This window comes from Oryzias melastigma, linkage group LG15 (assembly GCF_002922805.2).
Source record: "Oryzias melastigma strain HK-1 linkage group LG15, ASM292280v2, whole genome shotgun sequence".
Classification (NCBI taxonomy): Eukaryota; Metazoa; Chordata; class Actinopteri; order Beloniformes; family Adrianichthyidae; genus Oryzias; species Oryzias melastigma.
This window is the reverse complement of record NC_050526.1, coordinates 21,057,238-21,083,464: the sequence shown is the minus strand read 5'-3', so window position 1 is coordinate 21,083,464 and position 26,227 is coordinate 21,057,238. Positions and strand designations below refer to the sequence as shown.

General features: G+C 37.0%; 1 long non-coding RNA gene across 1 annotated transcript; it reads right to left on the bottom strand.

Moving 5' to 3' along the window:
- Nucleotides 1-8,464: 8,464 nt before the first annotated feature.
- On the bottom strand, nt 8,465-16,116 carry LOC112161390. Its single transcript, XR_002921873.2, has 2 exons — nt 16,068-16,116; nt 8,465-9,474 (listed from the first exon to the last, which is right to left on the bottom strand). It is a non-coding gene; the product is annotated as an uncharacterized LOC112161390 (long non-coding RNA).
- Nucleotides 16,117-26,227: the final 10,111 nt, after the last annotated feature.

Below are 26,227 nucleotides of genomic sequence, written 5' to 3'. Positions count from 1 at the left end.
GTGTGAATGCGTGCACTTGTGCGCCTGCAGGCTGTCTCATCACCTGTGGGCTTTTGATAAAAAGTGAAATCAACAGTTTCACCAGCAGCGAGACCCACGGGCTCCTCACAGGGAGGGGGTGATTGTCCACAATACCGACATATGGGAAACAGAAGGATCCGCCACTGACTCCCCGCCAGAGCAAAGGCAAACGCCAATCCACATATGCATAGAAGTGGTTATTTAGAGCCAGCGCGGTTTACCATAACAACAGATGAAACACAGGAGTCATTTTGTCTCCTCGGAGGGTTTTTGTTCGCGGGGCTCACCTCCTCCTTCAGCTGTCTCCCTATGAGGCAGGATAAACTTAGGGGCCCAGGCTGTGGTGTAAATGACAAAGACAGCCTCACTTACATGCTTCCTAAATCCTATCGGAAGATAAAAGGAAGTTTCCTCACTTTCTTAAAATGAGCTTAAAGCAGGACAAATACATTTAGTGGTTACCCATACCCGTCTGTGGGTTTTGGTGTCCTTTGTTACTTCAATTAGAAAACCAATAGTTCTAAAAAAGTATTGTTTTTTATTAGATTTAACCTGGAGGAATTAACATAATCGGGTTAACTTTTGCAACTTAATTTTAATTAAACAATAATATTCCTTTGTTTTCTTTTGTTTGCAAACATTTATGTATTTCTACAGGATGTAAAGTTTACAAGGACTCACTGCTAAAAAAAAAAGCTATTAATGTTATCAATTTGACACTTTCCTCATAAATATAAAGCAGAGTTTGACACATTCTTGTTGACAATCGACCTGTAAGTTCATGATTCAATGAATACGTTTTTAATTTAGAGAGAAATTCAAAATGCTTTACAGAAGCCCAATTGTTACAAACCACGAATCAAATCAAACCGAATCAAATATAACTGAATCAAATGAAATCAAATCAAATCAAAGGTAAGCAGATCAAACTGAATTAAATCAAATGAAATTGAATTAAATCAAACCGGATCAAATCAAAACAAATCAGATCAAACCGAATATAATCGAATGAATATGAATCAAATCAAACCAAGTCAAATAGATCAAGGGAATCAGATAAAACTGAATGAAATCAGATAAATTCAAATCAAATCAAATCAAAGCGAATCAGATAAAACGGAATACCTTAAAATAAAATCAAACCGAATCAAATCAAACAAAAGTGAATCAGATCAAATTGAATCAAATCAAATTGAATCAAATCAAAGTGAATCAAATCAAATAAACTCAAATCAAACCAAATCAAATCAAATCAAGGCAAATCAAGTCAAACCAAAGGTAAGCAGATCAAACTGAATGAAATGAGATCAAATCAAAGCGAAACAGATCAAACTGAATCAAATCAAATAAAATTGAATCAGATCAAACCGAATGAAATCAAATTAAATTGAATTAAAAAAAAAACGGATCTAATCAAAGCAAATCATATCAAACCAAATAAAATTAAATTAATCTAAATCAAATTAAACCAAATCAAATCAAAACGAATCAAATCACATAAAAGTAAATCAGATCAAACCGAATGAAATTAAATGAAATTGAATCAAATCAAAGCGAATCAAAGCAAATAATCTAAAATCAAACCGAATGAAACTGAATCAAATCGAATCAAATCAAATCAAATCAATAAACTCAAATCAAATCAAACCATGATAATAAATAAATAAATGATTCACTAAATGTTGCAAAGTTAAAGTTTGGTTTTGTACTCTTCCGTTTTCTCAAACCACTACATCACTATTTAGCTATTTTGCGTCCATAAATATTTGAAACCCAAATAAAACATTTTGAAAAAAATATTGGTGTTTGTTCAAATAAATGCTAAATGTCCAAAACTGTTTTTTAGGTTTCAAAACTTAAAACTCTTTTTTCAGTTTCAACTCTTTTTTTTTTTTCCATTTTCGAATCTGAAAATTTCAGTTTCAAAACGTTCAACAGGAAGGACCAATCAAAATCGATGAGGGTAACTTCAGTCCCGATGCGTTCACTGACCCCTACAACTGTAATGATTACGATCAGAAAATCACTGTTGTATCTAGTCTCTATCATCATAGTCTGAAGTTGTACCAAGACGGCTGTAAAAAGCAGTTTTGTTGCATACAAACAGCACAACACGTTAAATACATAGAGCTGGTAGCGCGGCGGTACTGCATTGATCTAGTAAACATTTTACGAGAATAAGAAAGAAAATATAAACAATGTTCAAACAAGATTAACTGTAAAAAGACCAGATGAGCAATAAAAGGAACAGGAAATGGGAATTAGAAAAAAAAGTTTAAATAAATGTTTTTTGTAACAAATATCTACCCAAAAACAACTCTGTTTGGCCCACTTTAAAATGGTTCATTTATTGAAATACATACTGTTTTTACCCACAAGGCACTCCTAGCCACCAGGGAGTGCAAATCTGTAGCAATGTGGTGGATTTTTTATTTATTTATTTTAAAACTGCTCTTAAGATTCAAACCTTATTTGCTGATTTTGTTGTTTCACACAAAAAGTATCTTCTGGACAATAAAAAAACCTTAAATTCAGATGAGGAGAATCTCAAATCTGTAATATTTCAGACTGTTTAAAATCTGCGAGGACAAACAAGCTGCAGGTATGAGCCTTCAATGCATTTTTTTTCTTTTTCTTTTTATCACTGAAAGCAATGAGCCAGTTGACCATTTTGTGCAGGCTTGCAAGTGTTTTAGTGTGCATTTCAAAGCCGGTCAGCCCGTCAGTGAGCTACTTAAGAGCAGCAATATTGTAATAATGACTTGCTGATGGGAGGGCAGCAATGGAGCTGAACTTACATTCCTCTGGTGCCGCCTGATTATGACTTTAACGGAATAAATTATGACCACAAACAGCATGAGAATCTAAAGCGGTTTCATTCAGAGGAAGACAAAACCTTTTATTAAGTGTCAGAAAAATGAGGAAAGATTGTATTATTTCTATTTCACTTCAGTTTTTGCTGATCCCAAAGAGATTTTCTAAAGCTCTTTTCTCTATTTTTGAATAAAGTAGCTATTTTCAATTTTATTTTAACAAACTGACTGTCAAGTTTTCATAATTACTGCAGGAAAGTGGAGTGTTGTGGTTAAAAACACAGAAGAGGTCCTCTCTCTGTGTGAGTTCAACCTTGAATCTTAATGTGGTGAGATCACAGTAAATCATGACTCCAGAGTCAGCCAAGTCTATTGGATAAGAAATGAAAGGCTGAAAAATTTCCTCGACAAATTTGTCAGGGGCCCGCTAAAGCGCCGTGCTTAAGCCACATCCGATCCCTGTGAAATATTATACAGACTTTTAATATCAGGAGCGTGTGGAGCTGGAGCGAGAGGCAGTCAGCTGCTTCGCTATAATCAAATGTTACAGTATAAAACAGCGTGTCGCGCCACTATTTGACATGGGGGGGAATGAGATTAGATGGAATTCGTTTCTAAGTGAGGGGAAATTACAAGCCTATTGAAAATCAGCCCCTGCCCCGTGCTTGATCACAGCGTCTGGGGTGGGGTTGTCAGGGCGAACAGTGACATGAACATAACCCAATAACTTGTATCAGCTGATATTTTTTTTTTATTAATAAAAAGAGTTTCAAACCAAAATATAAAAAAAAAATCAAAGATTAAAATGACGTTTTTTTCCACATACTCTCTGGTGCTGTTCATGGTTCGGCCCTTGACATTCTGATCCTTTAACACCACATTGAGATGACACTTTACAAAAAGAGAAGTCCAATTTTGGCTCCTGCTGGAGAACAACACGTGTCCGCGGCCCCCCCTGGGCCCTGTCAGGGGGTGAAGAGGTTAGGCGCTCTGTGCGGCCGCAAAGATCCCAGCTTTCTTGGAGACCACCATAATGACTGCTAATTATGCAGCCATCTGTGGGGTAGGCTGTGTTATGTAGACACCTGTTCATTAAGTCCCAGAAAGAATTTTTTTTCCCCTCTGAAAACTCAAAAGTTTAAAGATAAAAGTTTAAGAAAAAACCTCCTCATTGATCCAGATACAAGGATCAATAAAACTTTAGAGCAGAGGTGTCAAACTCAATCGCACAAGGGGCCAAAACCTAAAACTCACATGAGGTCGCGGGCCAAACAGGATAAATATTTACTATATACTCTAAAACTAAATGTTTAAAACTTTAAAACCGTAACTTTTTAACATAATTATGAACTAGAAATATAGCATTACCTGCAATAATGCTGGTGTGAATGCAATTTAGCTATTGAAGATGCTGAAAACTGGTAGCTGAACTCACTGAAGCTACTAGCTAAAAATGCTGGAGCTAATAGCGAGCTAAAATATTAGTCAAATGCTAAATTAGCCTAAAAAACAAACAAACAAACAAAAAATGCTTAGGTTACCCAAAAAAGCTAGCATGTAGCTGAAAATAGCAAAACTTCAACATAGCTTAAAAAAGTGGGAAAAAAGCCCAAAGAAGCTAAAACAGCTCGTGTGTAAATATTAGCCTAATACCAAAACAGCGTAAAAAAAGCCTAAATTAGCCAAAACAGCTAGCATGTAGCTGAAAAAATAGCTAAGCTTCAAAAAACTTAAAAAGCTGGAAAAAAACCTAAATAAGCCAAAATAGCTAGCGTGTTAATATTAGCCTAACTCCAAAAGAGCCTAAAAAACAAAAAAAACAAAAGGCATTATTAGCCTAAACAGCTAGCATGTAGCTGAAAAAAATAGTTAAGCATAAAAAAACTTTAAAAACTGGTAAAATAACCAAAATAAGCCAAAACAGCTAGCGTGTAAATATTACCTTAACTCCAAAACAGCCTGAAAACCTTTTTTAAAAAAGCCTCAACTAGCCAAAACAGCTAGCATGTAGCTGAAAAAAAATAGCTAAGCTTAAAAAAAAACTTTAAAAAACTGGGGAAAAGCCTATATAAGCCAAAACAGCTAGCATGTTAATATTACCCTAACTCCAAAACAGCCTAAAATACTTTTTATATACTTTAAAAAGCGTCAATTAGCTGAAACAGCTTGCATGTAGCTGAAATACTAGCTAAACACCAAAATGGGCTAAAAAAGTGAAAAAAGCCTACCTGTAATTTAGCAAAACAGCTAGCATATAGCTAAAATATTAGCTAAACAAAAAAATTCTTAGGTAATGCCAAAATAGTTTAAAAAGCTAGCGTAATGCAAAATTTTAAAACTTTAAAATTGTAACTTTTTAACAATTATGAATAATAACAAGGCAGGAATATTTTTCCAGAACAAATCAACTCAAACATTTAATAACTTTCCATATTTTACTCCTCATAAAAACGTATTTTGACAAAATTTTACAAGTTAAAAAAGATAACATCGAGCCATTAATGAAAATAAAAATAAAATGATCTGGAGGGCCGGATCCGGGCCCCGGGCCTTGACTTTGCCATGTGCTTTAGAGCATGCAGAATGAAACTCTTCTGCACCAGTAATGATTGAACTTTGTGTGAAACCTTTCCAGCTTCAGAGCTATCACCAAGGTTAAGCAGGCCATCGGGCTGCATTAGTAGGAGGGTGTTTGCATGGCAAGCCAATAAAAAGCTCTCAGATATCTGCTGAGGGGGAGCACAGCCTGTCAAGCCTGTGACCCCAAGAAGTGATCTGCCATTACTGACTCACACAAGACTAATGAGGACCATTCTGCCAGCACCTTGAAAAATGTCAATACTCTTTTAGGCTTAGTTGAACGCTACCTGTTCTACTTTTATTTGATGCGATACAAATTTCCCCTTCCTCCTTGAGAATATCCAGGCTGTCCGGGTAACTAATAGTGTAATAATAATTTAAATTTTCTGTGCCGTGGAAGCTCCGTGCCAACTTATGATAAACTCTGCAAAGCTTTAAAGCCTCCTCCTCCTCCTCCTTGAGTATCTCCAGACACATTCATCTAATCCCTATCTTTCAGTTTAAGATTTATATAAACAGATGATCGCCGAGCATCACATATTTCAACTTTTTATCTGTTCAGCTTATGACTCCATTTAGTTTGGATCCTCCGAGAGGGAGCCAGTGCACCAATCATAAAGCGAGGGCCAATTAGGATGTTGACGGATTGAGTTTGGAAGATAAATTTGGGATGTAAAAGGTTGACATAGCTGCTGTGTCTCTTTCACTGTGTGTGTGGCTCCCAATTAAGTGAGGAGAGGCAGTTTTTGTTTCTCGCCTGGATCAGACTGTCTCCCTGACAGATGAGCCCCTAATGAGAGCAAATCTGACAGAATCCTCAAGAAACATGATAAACTGAATTGTGTTCAACCTGCTCATTTGTAGTGTTCACAGAATTTTGCGAAATGCTACATGTATTTAGTCAAACGATTGAGAAATCGAGTTTAAATTTACCCTGCTTTTTTTTCTGTGAAAAATGGAGTTTACAGGTCGAAGGCAGACATATGTTAAGTCCCGAGGCCTCAATCTGCCTCCCTCCCCAACATTTATCAGGCATATTAAGGACAATTTCTCTCATTATCACTCTCCAACTCCTCACCATATGTATCCCTATTATTAGACAACCTGCAGAAGATGTCCTATTTTAAAATTTCAATTACCAAGTCTAACCTTAATTGGTTAGAAATGCTGTTTAGTGGATGGCATCAAAATCAGGCTCAGGAAAGAATACAACAGATGGCTTAGTCTTATGACTTGCATTAACACCTTCGAAGTTTAATGAACTGTTAATTGCTTTTCTAATACATATCAGGGGCAGTAGAATACATGCAGTAATGCAAACAGATTACTTTGTAGACGAGAGATAAACACGCGCAGCTCAATGTCACCTTTAGGTGTCTCGATAAACAAAGGAGGAAGGAAAGGGAAAAAAAGTCATTTTTTTGGGGAGAAATGTGGATACTTTTAGAACAGATTCACCTTATCGATTTGAACTCTGCTTTTGTCGTCATCTGAGCATTGGAGTTACTGAGGATTTGGGTATCGATCTAATACCGATAAGATATCGGTCAATATCGCGATATCGATACCGATATTTTTAATAAACGTAATGGATGTGACATAATGAACCTTAAAATCTCAATTGTTTTTAATCGCTGTTTATTTTTTATTTTTTATTTTTTAGAAAGTTTTCCTTTTTTAATTACTTGATAAACATAAAAACAGAATTAGGACAATATTTTCAATTAAATGGAAGTTTATCAAAATAAATACTAAATAAAAAGTGAAGAAGTGAATCCAAAACAGTCAACAAACCAAAAGAAACAAGTAACTTTGAAACTAAAATAAATCAAAAATCTTTAACAATAAAAAAAAACCTTTAAAAATATAAATAATTTGCAACTTTAAATAGAGATAAATAGTGAAGATATCGATATCTGTGGGCTGGTATCGACCCGATACCAACTTGAGATCGATACTATCGATATTTTGGATCGATCCATCCAGCACGACTGAACACAGCAGCATAAACAAACCTTTAACAATAAGCAAAAAAACAATAAAAGCTTCAATCAATCAATGGAAGATGCAAATATCTGTTATTTTTGTTAACCACTTTAATTTTTAAGACTTTAATTGCAAAATTTGTCTTTAAGGACCAATCCGAGATGCACAGAAATGATGAGTCTTAATACAGATGTGTAAACAATGTGAAAGAACCCTTTCTTTTTCAGTTACATAACCTTAGTGTACTAATGCTACTTTAATTGCCGTGTGATGTGCTCTTGTTTTAATGCTGACTCTAGGGCTTCTTAAATCAGTGCAGCATACTGCAGCCAATCTGCCTGGTAGTTTGCTGATTAAGCAGATCTCCCTGCAGAGCCTCGTGTTACCTGCAAAGGCCCATCAGCAGGGAGAACTTCATGAAGAATATGAAGAGAGCGCAAGAACTATTGGAAGGGTGTCGTTGGTTACAAATAATTACTAAAATTCTTAGCAGAAAACCAATAAGTCAACAGGTAAGCAGCAGTGTGTGTCATATTTGTGGCATTAATGCGACCCCCTAACATTTCTATCTTACACTGAAGAAATTTGCTGTATTTTAATAAAGATTTTATTAATATTAATATTGTTCATCAGTTCTAATTGGGGCTGTTTATAGTCACACCCCACAAAGTTCCAATTTTGATCTTCTGTCATGAAAAGCACAAAGAGGTTGATGCAAGAATGAGTTACTGTTTTTAACTCCTAAAATCCTGGAATGACTCTAAAAATCTCTTTGAAAATAAGAAAAAAAAAACACAAGTAGGTATGGCGACTTTTTCAAATTAACCAAAAAAAATACTAACATTTACCACACGTGCAGCTCATTCTATTTTATTTATTTTACTGATTTCAAATCAATTTCTTCAAAGTCATTCGGTCCTACTTTCAGACTGGTGGTTTAGTGTTTACTTTGCTCTATTTTTGAAGCTTTAGTGTTTCTAACCTGAAAACGTCTGTGTTTCTATTGTAGGAAGAAAGCTCTGCAGGTTCTTACTCATCTTACTCAAGAGATCGTCACAGAATTGTAACAGGTAGAATGTGTGTGTATTTGAATAAGGTAAAGATTACAGACAGCTGGAACAAGGATGTATTGCTGCAATAATGAAGGATGTTTTCATGTTTGTCTGTGCAAGAATTCTTATGGAATGTGGGAACAGTCTTTAATAAAAGATAAAATAAAATATTGCTTAAAGCAGCTGTCATAGCAAAGGTCACATAATCCTTTTAAAATTATCCATCCATCAAAGAGATGCCCAGATTTCCCTGTCCCCAGCCACTTCCTCCAGCTCCTCTGGGGGCGTTCCCAGGCCTGGACCTGATCTTCTGTGGACCTGAGCCTGCTTCCTTTCGGATTGCCTGCCGCCTGCCCTGACCCTCACTTGGCTCCTGTCTTCCTGCCTGAACTGTGACACTGTGGCACAAAATCAAGCATTACAAACATAAAAAATAAATATCGGTTTCAGAACTGTTTAAGTACCTGCACGCTTTCAAAAGTAATGGATTGGCCCTGATAATCCCTTAATATAGACTATTTTTAAGACAAATAATGTGTAACTAAAGGGCTTACGAGACACTAAGGCTGAATCCAAATTCCTCCTCTAACCCTAATACCACAAACTGGCAGACGGCTGGATCAAAGAGCAGCAGGTTTATTCAAGATCAGCAGTGAAGGACACCTTAAAGTCCAGAAAGCTAAATCAGGGTCAGGCAGGGGTCAAACACGAGAATGAGGGAATCAGAGAACAACCAGAGTGGTCAGAGTCCAGGCGAGGGTCGGGGGTTGGCGGCAAACAATTAGAGTCAAAGACAAAGCGGAAGATCATGTCAGGATGAGAAGTGGCACAAACAAGACTTCGCACTGAGCAGAGCTCTGACTAAATACTGCTGGGACGGACTGCAGATGGAAAACATTAGAGAGGCTCCTGGGAGTGACAGTGGGGGCTGATGGGAAGAGTTGTGTGGAGACCCAGGAGGGCTAGTACTCAGGTGATGGTGATGGCCAGACGGGGAGACGGGGTTGTTTCATGACGATGGCCTAAGAGACACAAAATATTCCCCTCAGAGTCTGCATGCATCTGTAAACTGCCACCGTTCCCGTTTGACTGCGGCGCCTCATCGTCGCTTTTTTGTCTTCATCAATGAAATCAATAAAATGAGAAACTGGAATTTGGTATTTTTCTGTTGTGATTATGAGATTTGGTGGCTATTAAGTAATTTCTGCAAAGAAAAATACTTTTAGAGGGAAGCAAATACCAGTTAGAGTGAGATTTGTCGCCTACACCAAAATCTGCCACTAGAATTTGGTTGCCTTGGTTACAGAGAAGACTCAATCTAAAGATGAGTTTCAACAGTCAACCATAGCATCTTTTTGCAGACATGAGAACTTATCCATTTCCAACACTTCTGTGTTTCACCAGGTGGTACAGCGCAGCAGCCTTCTTCACATGCAGGTTAACAGGAAGAAAAATAACTAAAAAGGCTTTTAGATTTATAAAATATATACATTCAACAGAGGCTATTTCTCTTACACCAAAGTCACCAAATTTACCCAAAGGATGTATCAAAACTATGAGTTCTTGACTCCCAAAATGGTGGACAATGGTGTGCCCAGAGACAGGAATACTCCTCCCTTATGAGTGTTATGTGAATTAACATGAGGAAACAAAAGTGAAACAAAGACAAATGTATAACCACACCTTTAATGACAAATAACTGTTAAATGTGTTCTTATGACTTTTATTTTGTTTTCCAAAAGTCCTTTACACATTTACATTTATTTTTTATTTTTTCCAAGCTGTTTTTTTATTTTATTTCAATAGGTGGAACTATTTTAATTTCCTTCCATTCTGATAACTCAGATTAAATAATTTTGGCTATAGCAATTAAGCTGCAGCACATTAAATTTTAACGACAAGTATTCATTCCACTTAAGCGACCATAAATACACCCCAACATTTGGAGGTGGTACTTTATTAAATTAAGTTCTTTTTAGGGTCAATCTACTTCTGTAATGAGTTGTCTCTTTTGATCATCAGAGGTTAGATTATAATGACGCTGGCATTCCAGTGGAGCTACAACAACACTTCTGTTTATCATATTCCAGCTTAAACTTAGCAGAAGCAATGCTTTGCATGTTTCAAATCCATTTCCATAACTAAGTGTAATTCCCCTGGTTTGTTCCTGTTTAATGAGGTGAAGTCTTGTTTGTGTGCCTCACAATGTCACTGAAAAGTTGTTTAAGTGCCTGTGTCTGTGTTTAACCAAATTAATATCACTACACTTTGATCCTGCATCAGACTGCTCAAGCAAACAAAATTTGGTTTTGATTTTTTTTTCCTCGCAACTCTGCTGTTTCATTTAAAGTTGTGGGGCAGATCCTAATGATGGAATGTGTGAATGCTTCAGGCTACGGCAGACGGAGGAGAAGAGAAAATGACCAACATTGATTTATCCTGGCTGTTCTCTTTTCTGGTTGGTGCTTTCAGAACACCTCGTTGCATCCCATTCCCTCCCATTATCTCCCCGCGATCACCACAGCCCGACGAGTTTCCTACAGGGTCATAAATACTTCCCCCGGACCCCATACTGCTTCTACATTATCCTCCAGACGCCGCCTAATGACAGCGAAAGACAGCCGATGCATCCTTTCTCTCACGACTGCCATGTTGTTCGTACAGTTTTACAGTGGCTGGAAAACAAACACCTACACATGCAGGAGCCACATTTAGAGTGGTACATTATGGCAACTTGTCGGAAATATTCTCCATGATTGATGCCGGTAATGACCGTGGTTTCCCTCAGTGTTTGGTTTTACTCCCCATAAAATAGAACAACAATGATGTCAGCCTCAAACCGCCTTATTGTTCACTTCCATTAGAACTCATTACGTCTTGTGAGGAGGTTGGTGGTTATTCTGGGATCAAATTAATTTTTTTTGACACGCTGGTCATCCGAATCAATTAGGAATAGCAGACAGTGAGTCATTAGTACAAACAAAGTGTTTCCCCAACAAGCATTCCCAGCCTTATTAGATGGAAAAGATCATCCAGACGCCACACAAACGTGACTCTGAGGAAACAAACAAACAAACAAACAAAACACGTCCTGTCTGGGAGGGCAATGAGGCCATGTCAAGTGGATGGTCAATTGTGTCACTGTACAGTAAAAAACAATCAAGATGTTTGTGTCGGTTTGGAATCCACCAAAAACATGGACTTCATTTGGTAAATTAGAGCTTTTTTCTAAAATGAAGTGTTTGTCTCTGTATGCTATTTTTCTGCTTTGTTTTTATTAATAATTTCCCACAGTTCAAAGCATCGTGATGTTTCTCCATATTTGGCCCCTAATGTGTCGTCATGTACAGACTTTTGTAACTTCTTTTAAAAATATGTTGTGTGATGTAAATATTAACCAACGATTTTAGCAAATAATAATATTTTTTAAAACAATTTTAGTAAAAAAAAAACATAATAAAAACAAAAATATTAATTTTTAACATTAAACAGATGTTTTCATCTAGTTTTATTAATTTCAATCTTTCTATAAATGCATTGATTGTACACAAATAAATGTTTTGGAGATATACATAAGTTTTTACATTGTTTTTAGAGTATTCAGTGATTTTTCAGCACCTGAACCCCAGATTCTGATTAAGATTGATTTGAATCATGTTTAGAATGACAGATGTACCACATAATAGAAGGAAGACACTTTTGAAATTATAATTAGTCCAAACTACAGGGTTGGTGTGTACTGCTGAAGACAAAATGAAAAAGGTGCAAGAAAATTATTTTAAAATTCCTCAAATATGTTCATTTTCAAGATTTTTCAATTGAAGTATTAAACGTGTTGTAGTTTTAGGAAAGATCTTTAACTCTTTAACACAGGCGCTTCCACCAGTAACAACTGAAATAACACATGCTCTTTGATTTAATGTAATTATTTGAATATTTACACAGTTACTGTGAATCTGCTGGTTCTGATGCAGAGAAAAGTTTATTTGCATCATTATGGCTTTGCACCAAAATGCAACATTTTATGTTAGTAAAGTGTTGCTGCATGATTTTAGCTTTTTATATTTTTTATGTGTTTTTTTTTTTGTTCCTGTTACCTCATGGTTTTTGCAGGGCCACAGTTACAAATAAGAATGCTGTTCTTAATCTGTTCTGTATAAAAACAGGGTTGCTTTTCTCCACTTTAGAATTTACTAGATTTACGTTAATTGCGTAAGTGGTTGAATAAATTACAATAGTCAAAGAGAATCAGATCTATATGCTCCCATTAAAATTCAATATTTTTTCAGAAAAAACATTTTTGTTTACATCCATATTTTTCTGCAAAGGTGAATCTGCTAATAAATATGTAGCAAAAAATTAAAATAAATCAGTTTCATATAAAAAATAAAAAAAATCATCATTATTTTGGAAAAGCTGTGAAAATAAATTATATCTCCGATTTACGAGCAAAATAAATAACGTCTTTCCCTCACCAAAACCTTATAAAGCTCCAAAACGCTGAACTACCTTCTTATTTGTGTGCACTACATTAAAAAAAATTGACTTTTTTGCAGCTAAACTACTAAATAGGCAATTATAGCAAAACATATAACTTGAGTAAAAATACTTGATGCTGTCAGCTTACGCACACGACCTGCAGAGTTTGGCAGACCACTCTTAAGAACAGTTTTCTGGCAGAAGGAATTGGCCGCCCACAGATCCACTGCATTGTAAAGCTGCCACATGCTCTATTAGTCCCTACTGTTCACACGTATACATTAAAGATAGAACAGAATCACACAGCAAGTCCCACTCTGAACCATGAAATCAGGACATTATCAACCTTCGGACCAAACATGGAAACTCTTGGGTTAGACTCCCAGACCGGCCTCGTGCTCCGAGTCCTCTCCGCTGTCATACAGGCCGCGTCCTTATTGTAAAGTGTAATATATGACCGCACTTCTGTGGAGTCTCACACACTTGGAGGGGATACGAGTGACTGAGCATTGCTCTATTGGATAAGCTTCTTAATACATGTTTAAAGCAAAGCAGAGGAGGTATTGGGAGATGAAGAGGTTCTGTAAATGAGTATTCTGGCTAGCATGGCTAATGTCTACAAACCAGCAGTGTTTAGGGTGACATTAACAGAGCCACAGACCCAGGGGTGCTCAGGTCTTTACACATGGGATGGCATTTCTGGCTCATTTATTGCACCATAATCAAGGTTTATGCGCCTTTGTGCGGAGAGACGTTGACACTTGATTTGGGGTTTTATCAGTCGACGCCATTACCTTTTTGTCTTCTTTTCGCCCTCTAATGAAAGTAGCCAATTAGGGATGTAAATGGGGCTGAAGAGGGCTGCTCCAAATTGTGTCTTCCTTCGGCAGAACATTTATAACAGAAGATCATAACAGCCTCACTGTAGGATTGTTGGAATTCATTAGAAGGGTGGAGCTGTAATCATAAGCCACCCAGCCTTCCCTCCACGCCGACTCTACCCATCATCGTTGAATCTGATTCTTCATTGGCCACTCAGTGGCGGTGAAGATGCAGAGAAAAAAAAAAGGGGGAGAGGGACAGGAGTAACAAGGAGAGGTGTTTGTTGTATGTGAAGCATAAAGCAGTCCACCCACTTGTTTGTGTGTGTGTGTTTGTTTGTTGTGGGTGTACACGAGGGCTGCAAAGCTGCAGCACGCTCCCGAGCGACAGAAACCTTGTTGTGATTTATGCAGCCTGAGATATGAGTGCTGGTTACGCAGTAGCAAGACATCGATCTGACAAAGCAAACCAAACAATAAAGAGGCGAGGAAGATGATGTGCCCAGTGGAGTGGAGAAATGGAGAGTGTACCTATAAGAGCTAATTATCTGAGCACATAATTCTTCAGGTTAAGACAGGGAGAGCTGAAAGTCAGCCAAGCCACAGCTGTCGGGGGAAAGGCTCGGCGGTGCATCGGGGCAGAGGGCAGACCTCCAAATAACTCAAAATAAAAGTGTAAATACCTGTCCAGAAACGGTTCTACTTCAGAGCGTGAATCTTGATTGATCAAAAAGCATTTTTATGTTTTTCATTTGGAGATTTTAAAGCTGTATTTATTTGCTGATCTTTAGGTTTTAGTCCACAAAATGTGGAAAAAAAACATTCCTGTGAAACTTTTCTGAAAATAAATAAAAATAGTTTCCTGGTTAATTTAGGCATGACAATTAAGAATAATTCAACCAATCTAAAAATGGTTAAAAAGATTTCACATTGGATTAAAGATGTGTTATTTCATGGAAAACTTGAGAAAATTAGGTATACAATAAGATGTTCTGAATAAAAATGTAACTTAGTACAGAAATACTTCTTAACTACAAAAGTGATTGAATGACCTTCGTTCAATATTGTTGTTTTTTTCTTTTTTTCCCCCTCTGGTATTTTATATCTTTGCTAGTCATTTAAGGTGGGTGGTTGTTGTTTGTCTATTTTTGTGTTATTTGTAAAATACAATATATATATATATATATATATATATATATATATATATATATATATAACAGGATAACGATTAAATTTATGTTTTGTTTCTTTGTGTATAACCAGAAAATCCCTTGAGTTTTGTGTACTAGACACACACTATAATAATAGCTATTAGTATTTTGTTTTATCTAAGAAATTTTGCACTCAAAAATGTTGTATATTGATGGATAAACTGCATGTAGTTTGTATGAGGTCCATTCAAAGCCATATTTTCAGTGTTATGTCATTTTAAACATATTTATTATCAATATTTTGTCATAAATTTCTATTTTTCTATCATGCTCCGATTTAGAGACAATTTTAATTTCAAATTCAAAATTAAACAATGAAGCTCATCACAAATGACTGTCAGTAACAGCGTCATGGATAACAAATCTACCAATTAAATTAAACTATTCTGAATATTTATAGTTCTGTTGTAGAGTTGTTTTATATTAAAGTGAATTGTGTGTCAAACACACACTAGTTACTGTAGAGAGAAAATAGTCCCAAAGCATTTGTGTGTGCACGATCCTTCATTTGTAACTCATGCAGTACATTTTGTGGGTAACTTTGTGTACATGCAGTTGTGTGTTCTCATTCAATTCAATCCGTGCACGCACAACTTACAGCAGCTTACAACTAACTACAAATTAAAAATGGCTCCTATGCATACAAATCTTTAAAGAGTGCTCGCCTGATGCACATATACAAAATTCTATTTATTAATGCCCGACGAAGTGAGCATTATCAAAAATGTACACATGCCGTACAAGTCTGAACCGTCCAACATGGTGGGGAAATGGGATTCTGATGAAAGTGACAATGTCGGATAATGCAGGATAATGCACACTTTGAAGGGCATTATCCCGCTTATACCATGGTCATTTACAAAAGAAATAAATATTCAATCGATATTTAGTATTTTCTTCTTGTTATTTTTTTCAGTTCAGATCAATTTTTCACAAAAAGCGAACTATTTGATACGTGATCCGGCGTGTTGTCATGGTAACAAGCTGCTGAGCCGACATCAACCTCGGTTGCAGCGGTAAAAAGGAAAGTGATATAAATGCTGATTATTACGATAGGTTGGATCAGTCCTCGAGGGCCGGCGTCCTACATGCTTTCCAACCAACCTGACATTGAAGCTCCTCATTGGCCAAACACACCTGATCCAGGTAATCAGCAGCAGATTAGCCAGGGTTTCTGGAAAACAAGCACAAGGCCGGTCCTCAAACCCAAACAATAGTATAATAAGTGTTTAAATGCTGTTTGAATCCTGGGTTATAAAAAGTTTTTTCGTCATCCACTTTGAAGCTAGATTGTAAATTGCTCATAAACTTGACATTTTTACAATGTTTTTCTTGTAGGAGGATGCATAAATTCCATTGTTTGTTTATCTTTGCTACGTCTGTGCTCTTTTATGTAACTTTATTATATAACAGAATCCAAATTATCATAAATTCTTGAAGCAAAAGTATTTCTTTAAATAGCGCTTTAAAGGAAAACGTTTAGTTCAACTATTTACTGTTTGTTCATACTGTGTGTTTAAACTAAATTCTGTTAAATGTGTTTAAACTCAATCGCACAAGGGACCAAAATCCAAGACACACCTTACGTTGGGGGCCGAACAGGATTTGAGCACTCTAAAACAAATGTTTTTTAAACTTTAAAACCATATCTTTTTATAACACAATTATGAACTTAAACTTAGGATAGCCAAAAAGCTAGCATGTAGCGGAAAAAAATAGGTAAACTCCAAAATACCCTAAAAAACTTAAAAAGAGAACCCTAAATTAGCTAAAACAGCTAGCATGTAGCTAAAATACTAGCTAAACCCCCAAACCATCTAAAAAACAAAAAAAAAAACCTAAATTAGCCTAAACATCTATCGTGTAAATATTAGCCTAACTCAGAAAGAGCCTAAAAAGCTTTAAAAGGCTTAAATAAAAGCCAAAATTAGCCAAAACAGCTAGCATGTAGCTGAAAAAATTAGCTAAACTCCAAAATAGCCTAAAAAACTTAAAAAGAGAACCCTAAATTAGCTAAAACAGCTAGCATGTAGCTAAAATATTAGCTAAACCCCCAAACCATCTAAAAGACAAAAAAAAGCAAAAATTAGCCTAAACATCTATCGTGTAAATATTAGCCTAACTCCGAAAAAGCCTAAAAAAAGCTAAAACAGCTAGCGCGTAGTATTAGCCTAACGCCAAAACTCCAAAAAGGCTTAAAAAACGTTAAAAAAAAAAAAGTTAGCAAAAACAGCTAGCATGTCGCTAAAATATTAGCCAAGCTCCAAAATAGCCTAAAAAATCTTAGTAAATGCCAAAATAGTAAAAAAGCTAGCAGAATGCAAATTCATAATCATGAATAATAAAAACAAGCAGGAATATTCCAGAATAAATAAACTTAAACCTTAAATAACTTTCAACATTTTACTCTCCTTAAAAAATATATTTTATAAAAATAATTCAAGTTAGAAATGAGATAACATCATGCCATTAATAACAATAACATAAAAAGATCTGGAGGGCCGGATCCGGCCCCTGGGCCTTGACTTTGACACATGTGATTTAAGAGATGCTCTTGAAAACAGTATTAAACAACATAAATAAAACCTAGCATCCTTTTTATTGAGCTGAGAAGTGAGACTTAGATCAGAGATGTTATAATGCCATTACCGTCCCTTAAGATTTTATCACCTACCATTACACTGGGGGAGTTCACAGCTCTCACTTCCAGAACATTCTTCCCATCTTTCTATAAGCCGTGAAAATAATAATGACTGTATTTGCAATTATTATTTCCTATCTTGCAATCTCATTCTCTGCTCCTGTAAGCAGGGACTAACCCTTTAATTAGACACAAGCACACATACACAGAGACTGGGGGGTGGGGGGTTCTCGCTGCCATCAATAACGCTATATAAAAGCAAAGCCAGAATGCATCTGACACTTTTAGTAGTTTGGGAAACAAGATGTAATCTGCGATTGGTGCCAGGAGCAGAATGGGGCTGTGTGTGCATGGGGGGGGAGTGGGAGTCCTGCCTGTAAGTCAATGCAAACACAGCACTGTGAGTACATCTCTGATGAAGACATTATCTGTGAGTTATATGCACACACACAATGGGAGGGAGAGGTGCATATAAAACCTAAGTTGGGGGAACTGACATACAAAATGGTCAGGAGCTGCGGCCAAGGCCAGGCCCTGATGTGTGCGTTATGAATGTTTCCTAAACCTGCAGAGGTAAACAGAAAGGACTCCTTTTGTTTGCAGGCTGCATCCCCTCCATTCTGTTGAGAGGATGGAGCAGAAGATGGGGTTCCGTTTAGCGGCACCCTTGGCACCCATCTAACCTTGGCACACAGCTGGGCATGCTCCACTGGCTCCAAACATGCTGAGGTTTGAATCCAGAAATGCCTTTGTGCAGCACAGGCCAACAGACGAGACGTGGGAAGCCCCATTAACATCCACAACTGTACCGTATATGTCAAGACTCCACAGCCAAACCGACACATCTAAAATACATTTTAATTGAGGATCAAAAAATAAAAATAAAACATTTCTGAAAGTAAGTGTTAATTTGGAGAATCAGCTACAAAAACTTCCTTTAACTCAAAATGTCATTGTAGTCTAGTTTGTGTGTTTTATTTGTTTAACACAAACTCAGAATTCATTTTCTGGCAGCACAGGATGGCCACATTAACCAGGCATGGCAGTCTGGGACGGCATCCAGCTGGAAGCAAGCGTGGGCGCCGCTTCCTCACCAACAATACCAGCTCTCCTGCCTATAGCTAAAACAATATCTCATTTCTAAGAAGTTAAAAGGAAAACGTGTAATGAAGTACTTCATTGTAAATCTTGGGATTGCTTTTAAACTTATGGTTCCTGCCCCCTCAGTGGTCATAATTATGCTGTGATTTGTAGTCTGGCTTTAAAACACTTTATCTCACGTGTTCCAGGAGTCAGCGATAAGACACCGTGGGGGTCACATGCTATATTCTCATTGGAATGTTAGAGACTTTATAAATTCTGAATTTTACTTCGCTATTCATCTTCTCCTCCCCAATCCGAGCAGTTTTCATCTTTCTCTGCTGTCAGTCGAGCTGGTTGGGTAGATTGTTGGATGTGGTTCTGGACTGTGTCGTCTGCAGCGCTCCGAGTTCAGAAAAAGTGCATCAGTCGTGTGTATGTTTGGGTTCTGTGGATCCCAGTGGAGGTTTCTTATTGTGTGATTGCTTAGTAAGCATTCACACTATAGTGATTCTCCTGCTCCTTTACGTTACTTTTTTTGGCACGTAAAAACTCAGTGATTTCAGCAATCTTGGAATCAAAATGTTCAGTTTTTTTCTTTTTTACTCCTTGTATTTTTAGTATTCATAAACTTTATAGTTTTTGATATATTGAGCAAACTATGCACCATAGAAAATGAATGAGAAAGTCTTCAAATTTCAAACTTTTAAGTAGATTAGCAACAAGCCTTTGAATATATTCATGAACTATGTTTGAATATTTTATATTAACTTTCAAAAAAATTAGACTTTACCTAATTGTTTAGCAACATGCTAAAGTTTTGGGCTAATTTGTTATCTACTGAGGTTTTTTTAGGCTAATTTAGAGTTTAGCTTCTATTTTAGCAACAGGCTAACGTTTTTGGCTAATTTAGTTTAATGAGGACTTTTATGCTAATTTGGAGTTTTGCTAGTATTTAAGCAATGAGCTAGCTTTTTGGCAAAGTTGGCATATCTCCTGAAGTGTTTTAGGCTAATTTAGGGTTTAGCTAGTATTTTAGCCACAGGCTAACGTTTCTGGCTAATTATGGCCTGGCAGTCACTGCTGCAAGGACCATATTATTTTTTAGTTTACTACAGAATTTTAGGCTATATAAGCTAGTATTTTAACAATGTGTTAGCTTTTTGGTCAATTTGGCGTCTTTTTTTTAAACAAAACTTTATTGCACATTTTTGCAGATTACAGAAATCACGGTCAGTTAGGCAATAAAGTGAACATTCCAACAGAGAGAAGGAAACAAGAAAAAATTCACAAGAAATAGAAGGAAGCCAGGGGATATTTTCCAGGTCAGGATATTTGGCATCTACTGAGGTTTTTTAGGCTAATTTAGAGTTTAGCTAGTATTTCAGCAACAAGCTAATGTTTTTGGCTAATTTAGTTTACTGAGGAATTTTAGTTTGTTTTGGAGTTTAGCTAGTATTTTAACAATGTGTTAGCTTTTTGGTCAATTTAGCATCTGCTGAGGTTTTTTAGGCTAATTTAGAGTTTAGCTTCTCTTTTAGCAACAGGCTAACGTTTTTGGCTAATTTAGTGTACTAAGGAGTTTTAGGCTTTTTGAGCTATCTTCTTGGCTAATTTGGCATCTACTGAGGTCTTTTAGGCTAATTTAGAGTTCAGATAGTATTTTAGCCACAGGCATTTTAGACTAATTGAGTTTACTTAGGTATTTTAAGCATTTTTTTTTAGCTTGTATTTAAGAAACAAACTAGCTTTTCAGCTAATTTGGCATCTACTGATGTTTTTGGGGGGAGGTTAATTTAGAGTTTAGTTCCTATAAGTAACACACTAAATATTCTTGCAAAATTGGCATGTATTATGTTAAGCAATTTTATTACAAATTTTTCATAAACTTAGGTCAACTTCAGCACTTTTTCATAGTTCTTTAACAAAATTTCCAGTCTTTTAGCAAATGTAACATTTTTAGCTCTTGTATTTTCAGCAACTCCATCCATCAATTAAAGTAAATTGTGTCACTATTTTTGGCAAAAAGCTTCAGCATCTTCAGTGACAACTTTCAGCAAAAAGCATTCACACTAGCATTATTGAAGGTTATGTAACTTTTCTAGTTTTAGCATGGCAGTCCTGCAGTTTCCGTTGTAGTCACATGTTACAGGACATAAAAAAATATTTAGGGCTATTTAGGAAGCTAATAAGATCAGGGAGACTTGTAAATGTGATTGAGTTTGCACGACTCCCGTGCTGGTCCTCCATGTTGCAGGAGCACGTTGCTAATCTGCGGTCCTCCTGCCCTCATTGGCCCTGTACTCTGTACCGCCGCCTTTCTCTTCACACTTTCATCAGAATCCCATTTCCCCCCACCGCCCGAAAGCCCCCTCTGAAACTCTACCCCTCACTCCAGCGTTCTAGCCAGCATATGATGGATGGCCGCACCTCAGGTCTTCTCAGCCTGTCCATCAAGCGCTGCGATTAAAACACTTGGAATGACCAGCATTTTTCTCCTCCACCCTATCGTCTCCCTTTACTCTCAGGCCACCGCCACTGCAGCCCTCTGCCCCCTCACCTTTTCCCTCCCGTCCTCCCACTTCAACTGCCCCAGAACCCCACAATCCATCTTATGGGAAAAAAAAAGAAAAAACATCATTTATTCTGTACTTCCCAGATAATTTACTTTTTCTCTCCCTCTTTCATTCCTCTTTTCTTTTTACCCTCCTTTTTTCCACAGGAATTCTCCATTTCCCTATAAAATGAAAATTCATCTGGAATTACATCTTATGTCATCATTATGTTTATTAAGCGTGGATGATGTATATGAGGAGCTGCGGCGTGCCGCTGAGTGCTTAATGATGCATAAGATTAAGCCGAGCCTCTCAGCTGTGCTGAGACTCCCCTCTGCTTCCCGGGCTGCAGACACACGCTGGGGGAACAGGCTCCAAACGGCCATCAGGTGAACAGGGGAAAAGGGAAAGCCTGCTTCCTCTTTTTGTGTCAGCACAGAAAATGTGGAGTTGGCACAGCAGATAGTGAGAGTTCGGAGAAAAGGAGAACTTTGTTGGCCACAAACACCACATTTCTGGAACATTCCCTTCAACGATTGAGAGTTCAGTCTCCAATTTAGTCATACTTTTTCTTAAAAAGCTACGTGAGCAGTTTGCTCGCGGCCTCCCTCTTGTCTGACAGCAGCCTATGACAATAACATTATCCTTCCGTTGCTAAACAATCCAATAAACCTCTCCACAGGGAAGAACTTAACCTCTCCTCTCCTCCAGCGCCGGCTTCCCGACCACGTGATGACTGCCACAGTAAATACCAATCATTAGTCTTTTCTCTCTGCCATCACACAGGGAAGGAGAAAAAAAATCCACCTCTATTAGTAATGGAGGCCTTCCTTTGAGAGTCCTGCCTTCCCAATTCCCACAGGAAAAATCCCAGCAAAAAACTAATTCTACTTTTAATAATCTGTCATCAGGACCAGAGGCAGTCATAAATTATGTGGGGAGCATGTGCGGGAGTGGGCCACGAGAGGGAACTGAGGGGGAAAAAATCAAAGCCCGAGTTTGACAAACTTTGCAGAAGATAAATAATAACATACAAACAGGATTAGTTGTAAAGTCACGGCTGAGCGCTCTGCCAAGACGTTTCCCTAGCAGTCTATGCAGGATGAAGAATTTCCAGACACACCTATCACCCCCCTATCCTCCAACATTCACACACACAGCTTCCATTCTCTCTTAACTCCCCCAGCCTTTCCGACCTCCTTGGCTTTTTTTCTCACAGAAAACAATGTTTGTGTTTCATCATTAACCCTTGTGGTTCCCAGGAACAGGTGCAGAGGGAGTCCAGCTCCGAGGAGATAAGACGGTGCTGAGGAAATGACCTCTTCTTCCTCCCTTTGAGTAAATAAACACAAATAAACACCACACATAATTACAATCTGATTAAAAAAAAAACATTAGTAAAAATGTCTGTAAGCTTTAGTTGTCTTATGTCCACTCGAGCATCCACGATAAGAAGAAGTTCTAGGAGCTTTCTCTCACTGTGTCAATATTTGCTGCAACGATCGACATGAATCACAATCAGCTTCTGCTATTGAAGCCTGGCTAAAGGCCCATCTCCATCAGGTGACAGAGAGCAGCCAGGTGATGAATCTCACTGCAGTCCAGCAGAAATAAAGCAGGCGTGTTCCCACAAGTCTGTGTCAAATCCCTATTGATTCAGTCGTCAGTATACACTGCATAAGGTCGCACGATGTCCTGCAGCAGATATTTCAACCTCAACAAACACACACACAAAAAACAGTATATATCGCCTTTGAGCTTGTTTTAAAACTCATCTTAAGGACATTTATTTTGTTTGTTTTTAGGCAGAACTGTGTGAGCATTTGGTTAAAACTTTTATTCCAAAAGCTTTTACTGGAAATTCCAAATGTCTCAACAACAAAAAAAGCTCACACTAGTAAAATTTACAAGTTTTAGCCTTTTATGTTATTTTATGCAGAAATTACAGGCAAGGACAAAGAAAAAAATCTTTCAAATGCAAATATCGCATGAAGTCAGACATTGGCTCCTATTGAAACCATTTTAAAATAGTTGAACTTTTATTTAAAATTTATAAACTACAAAAACTACACTACAGCTTGGTATTATAACCAAAATACTTATTTCATTTAATATCAATTTACTTTTTTAAATGTTCACTCTAAAACAAATTTGTTGTAAGACTTAAAATAACTATTATAGTAAAAATTAATTGATTTAATCGATAAATTGATTTATATCCCTACGATCCAGCAAGATCGATCAATCTGAGGGAAGTTGAATTAAATTAAATTAATTTATACCATTATAAACTTATTTAAAATGGAATGAATCTATTATATTTGTCTTGGAAAGTATAATATATAAATTTAACTGTAACTTAAAAATGACCAAGTGCATCACAGCAGGAAAAACACAAAATGATCAATCCATCATTCCAGTCCAATGTGTGGAAACACGTAACTTTGCAAAGACGTGACCATACAGTGTGTTAGAATGTTCCAATAATATTCAGTTTGCATTATTTTGATGTGGAAAAGCTAGGACTGGTTTGTTAAAATCGATTAGTCGATCTGAATTGATCTAAGTTTAATAGATCAATAATCGATCCATAAAGGAGAGATCGATCTAATGCATAAAGCTAAAGTCCGCTAGCTTGATGCTAACATCCAATAGGACGGCTAATGCTAACGCTAGGTCGACCTAAACATACATTGCTGACTAAATGAACATCTTTATATACTCACAGGTAGGACATCTCCAAAATCTTTTAAGGAAATATTCCTTAAAGTATCCATTTGTGGTCTAAAATATCGTTTTTTGGGTCATATTTTCTTCTTCTTCTTCTGGAATATGGTTGTAATTCTATAGCATGATCGCCACCTAGTGGCCAAACTGAAATGCCCTCCAGGAGAGGCAAAACAATTAAAACATACGTTGATTATTATTGTATTTCTAAACAAATATGAATAATATAACACAAATTCAAAATTCAATTGAATAGAATTGAGTGGATCAAAAGAATAAATAAATAAAATAAAAATAAAAATCGAATCAATCCAGACTCAGATAAATCAAAACAAATCAATTCTGGAAATAATTACCCAGTCCTAGAATATGTGTACAAGCAATTTACTCATGATTACTTTGCAAGAAATGTAAGTAATCTGGAAAACTGCACTTGTACTGTTCAGTATCCAGGTATTTATCTTTGAGCATAATGGTTGAAGTTGTGGCTAAAAAGGATGATATGAATTAAAATGTTGTTAAATGCATCTCTACACCGCTATTCTAGTGATATTAAACAAAAGTGAAACTTTAACTACTAGAATAAAAACTTCTCCATCAAAAACTAAGTAAAAACTGTTGTTTGCAGCCATGAAAACAGAAATCAATTACTAGGTTTGATCCAATATTGACTTTCTAAGTTACAATTGATTCATTAAACAGCTCTGATGTCTATTTGAAATACTTTTGAGAACATTTGTCATATTTTAAAATAAAAAACACTGCTGAGCTTCATTGCCCACAACATAAACAACAAAACGTAAACCAACTGTAGAAAATGCATACATGCAGTAGTGGGACTTCAGCCCAGCTAAGTCAAGTGCTCAATTTTCCTTCTATTCTCCAGCAATAGCAAAGAAGCTCAATCATAGCGGGACAGTAATATGAATCAAGGACAGCTCACTCACTCTCAATTGCAGCTCAGTCTAACTGGGACCATGGGTATAACAGAAACTGGGTTCTCAATTCAAATGGGAGAGCGAGTAGGCCAGCCGGACTCCTCGGCACGTCTGGGGGCTGATAGATTACCTACTCTTGTAAGGACAAAGGGAATGAAGATGACTACTCTGCCAAAGCTAGCTACAGATGAGACGTGCACGGCTGAATGACCATGGTACACCTCACCCATTTGTCTACGTGTTCAAGATTTGCACTACCTATGACAAAGGAGTCAGTACACCCCACTATTGACATATAGTCCCACCTTCATATTGTGGAATATCTTGTTACAGCTTTCATTTTGAGCTAGATTTGAGGCATGTTGCAGCATCCATCAACTGGATTGAGCACTTAATGTTCTTTATGTACCGCTATTTATTACGCAAAATGTGGAATAGGGGAATAAATTGAACTTGATGTTAGTCAATTGTATTCCAGAGAGTTTTGCTTACACTGTATTAACTTTAAAAATCATGTTTCTTCTGACTCTGGCAGAAAAATAAGTGTAACATTTGAAAGCCATCTATTCTTTTAGACCTATTTTCTATTTTTTTTTATCGAGTACATGATGTGCCATCCTCAGAGATTAACCTACGAGCTCCTGAGGCCAGGTGCGCTTGTATCTCAACCCCAGTCGTATATTACCGTGCAGCTGAGCTGGCAGTGGCAGTAACTCATTCTTTTCTGTTCTACTCTGCCTCTGCATATTCCACAAAGCCCTGCTGCTCTGCACATAGAAGGTCACCTCTTTCATCAGCTATTCTATTTGCATTCCAAATCGTACCAACATGAAAAATCTGCCACGGAGTTTTTGCAGCAGCAGCCTCTTGAAGGCAGATTAGATAGAATTTGCCATTCGAACCTTATGCACGCTAACCTTTGCAGATGGCCCCACTATTGTAGAGAAATGGATTGCCTAATAAACCATATCATCCAACATATTTGCCGCTTGGCTGACCAAATAGAGGCTGTGTTTTTTGAGCAAATTCCCTTTGTCAAATTTGTCAGAGCTCACGCTGCCGCTGTAGCGTTGGGTCAGAGCGAGGAGGAGGAGGAGGCGGGATCTTTAGTATATCAGGCTAAAGTGGTGCCCAATTTGGAGTCTTTTTTTGAAGATGAGGCCATTTTTCCAGGAGATTTATTTCATCAGAGAAGAAAAAAACTTGCATGTATCGGTTTGTTTCCTTGTGAATCTATGCTTGTTGGAACAAACTCTAGACCAGAGGTCTGGAACCTGAGACTCCAGAGCCACATGCGGCTCTTTTACCCCTCCACAGTGGCTC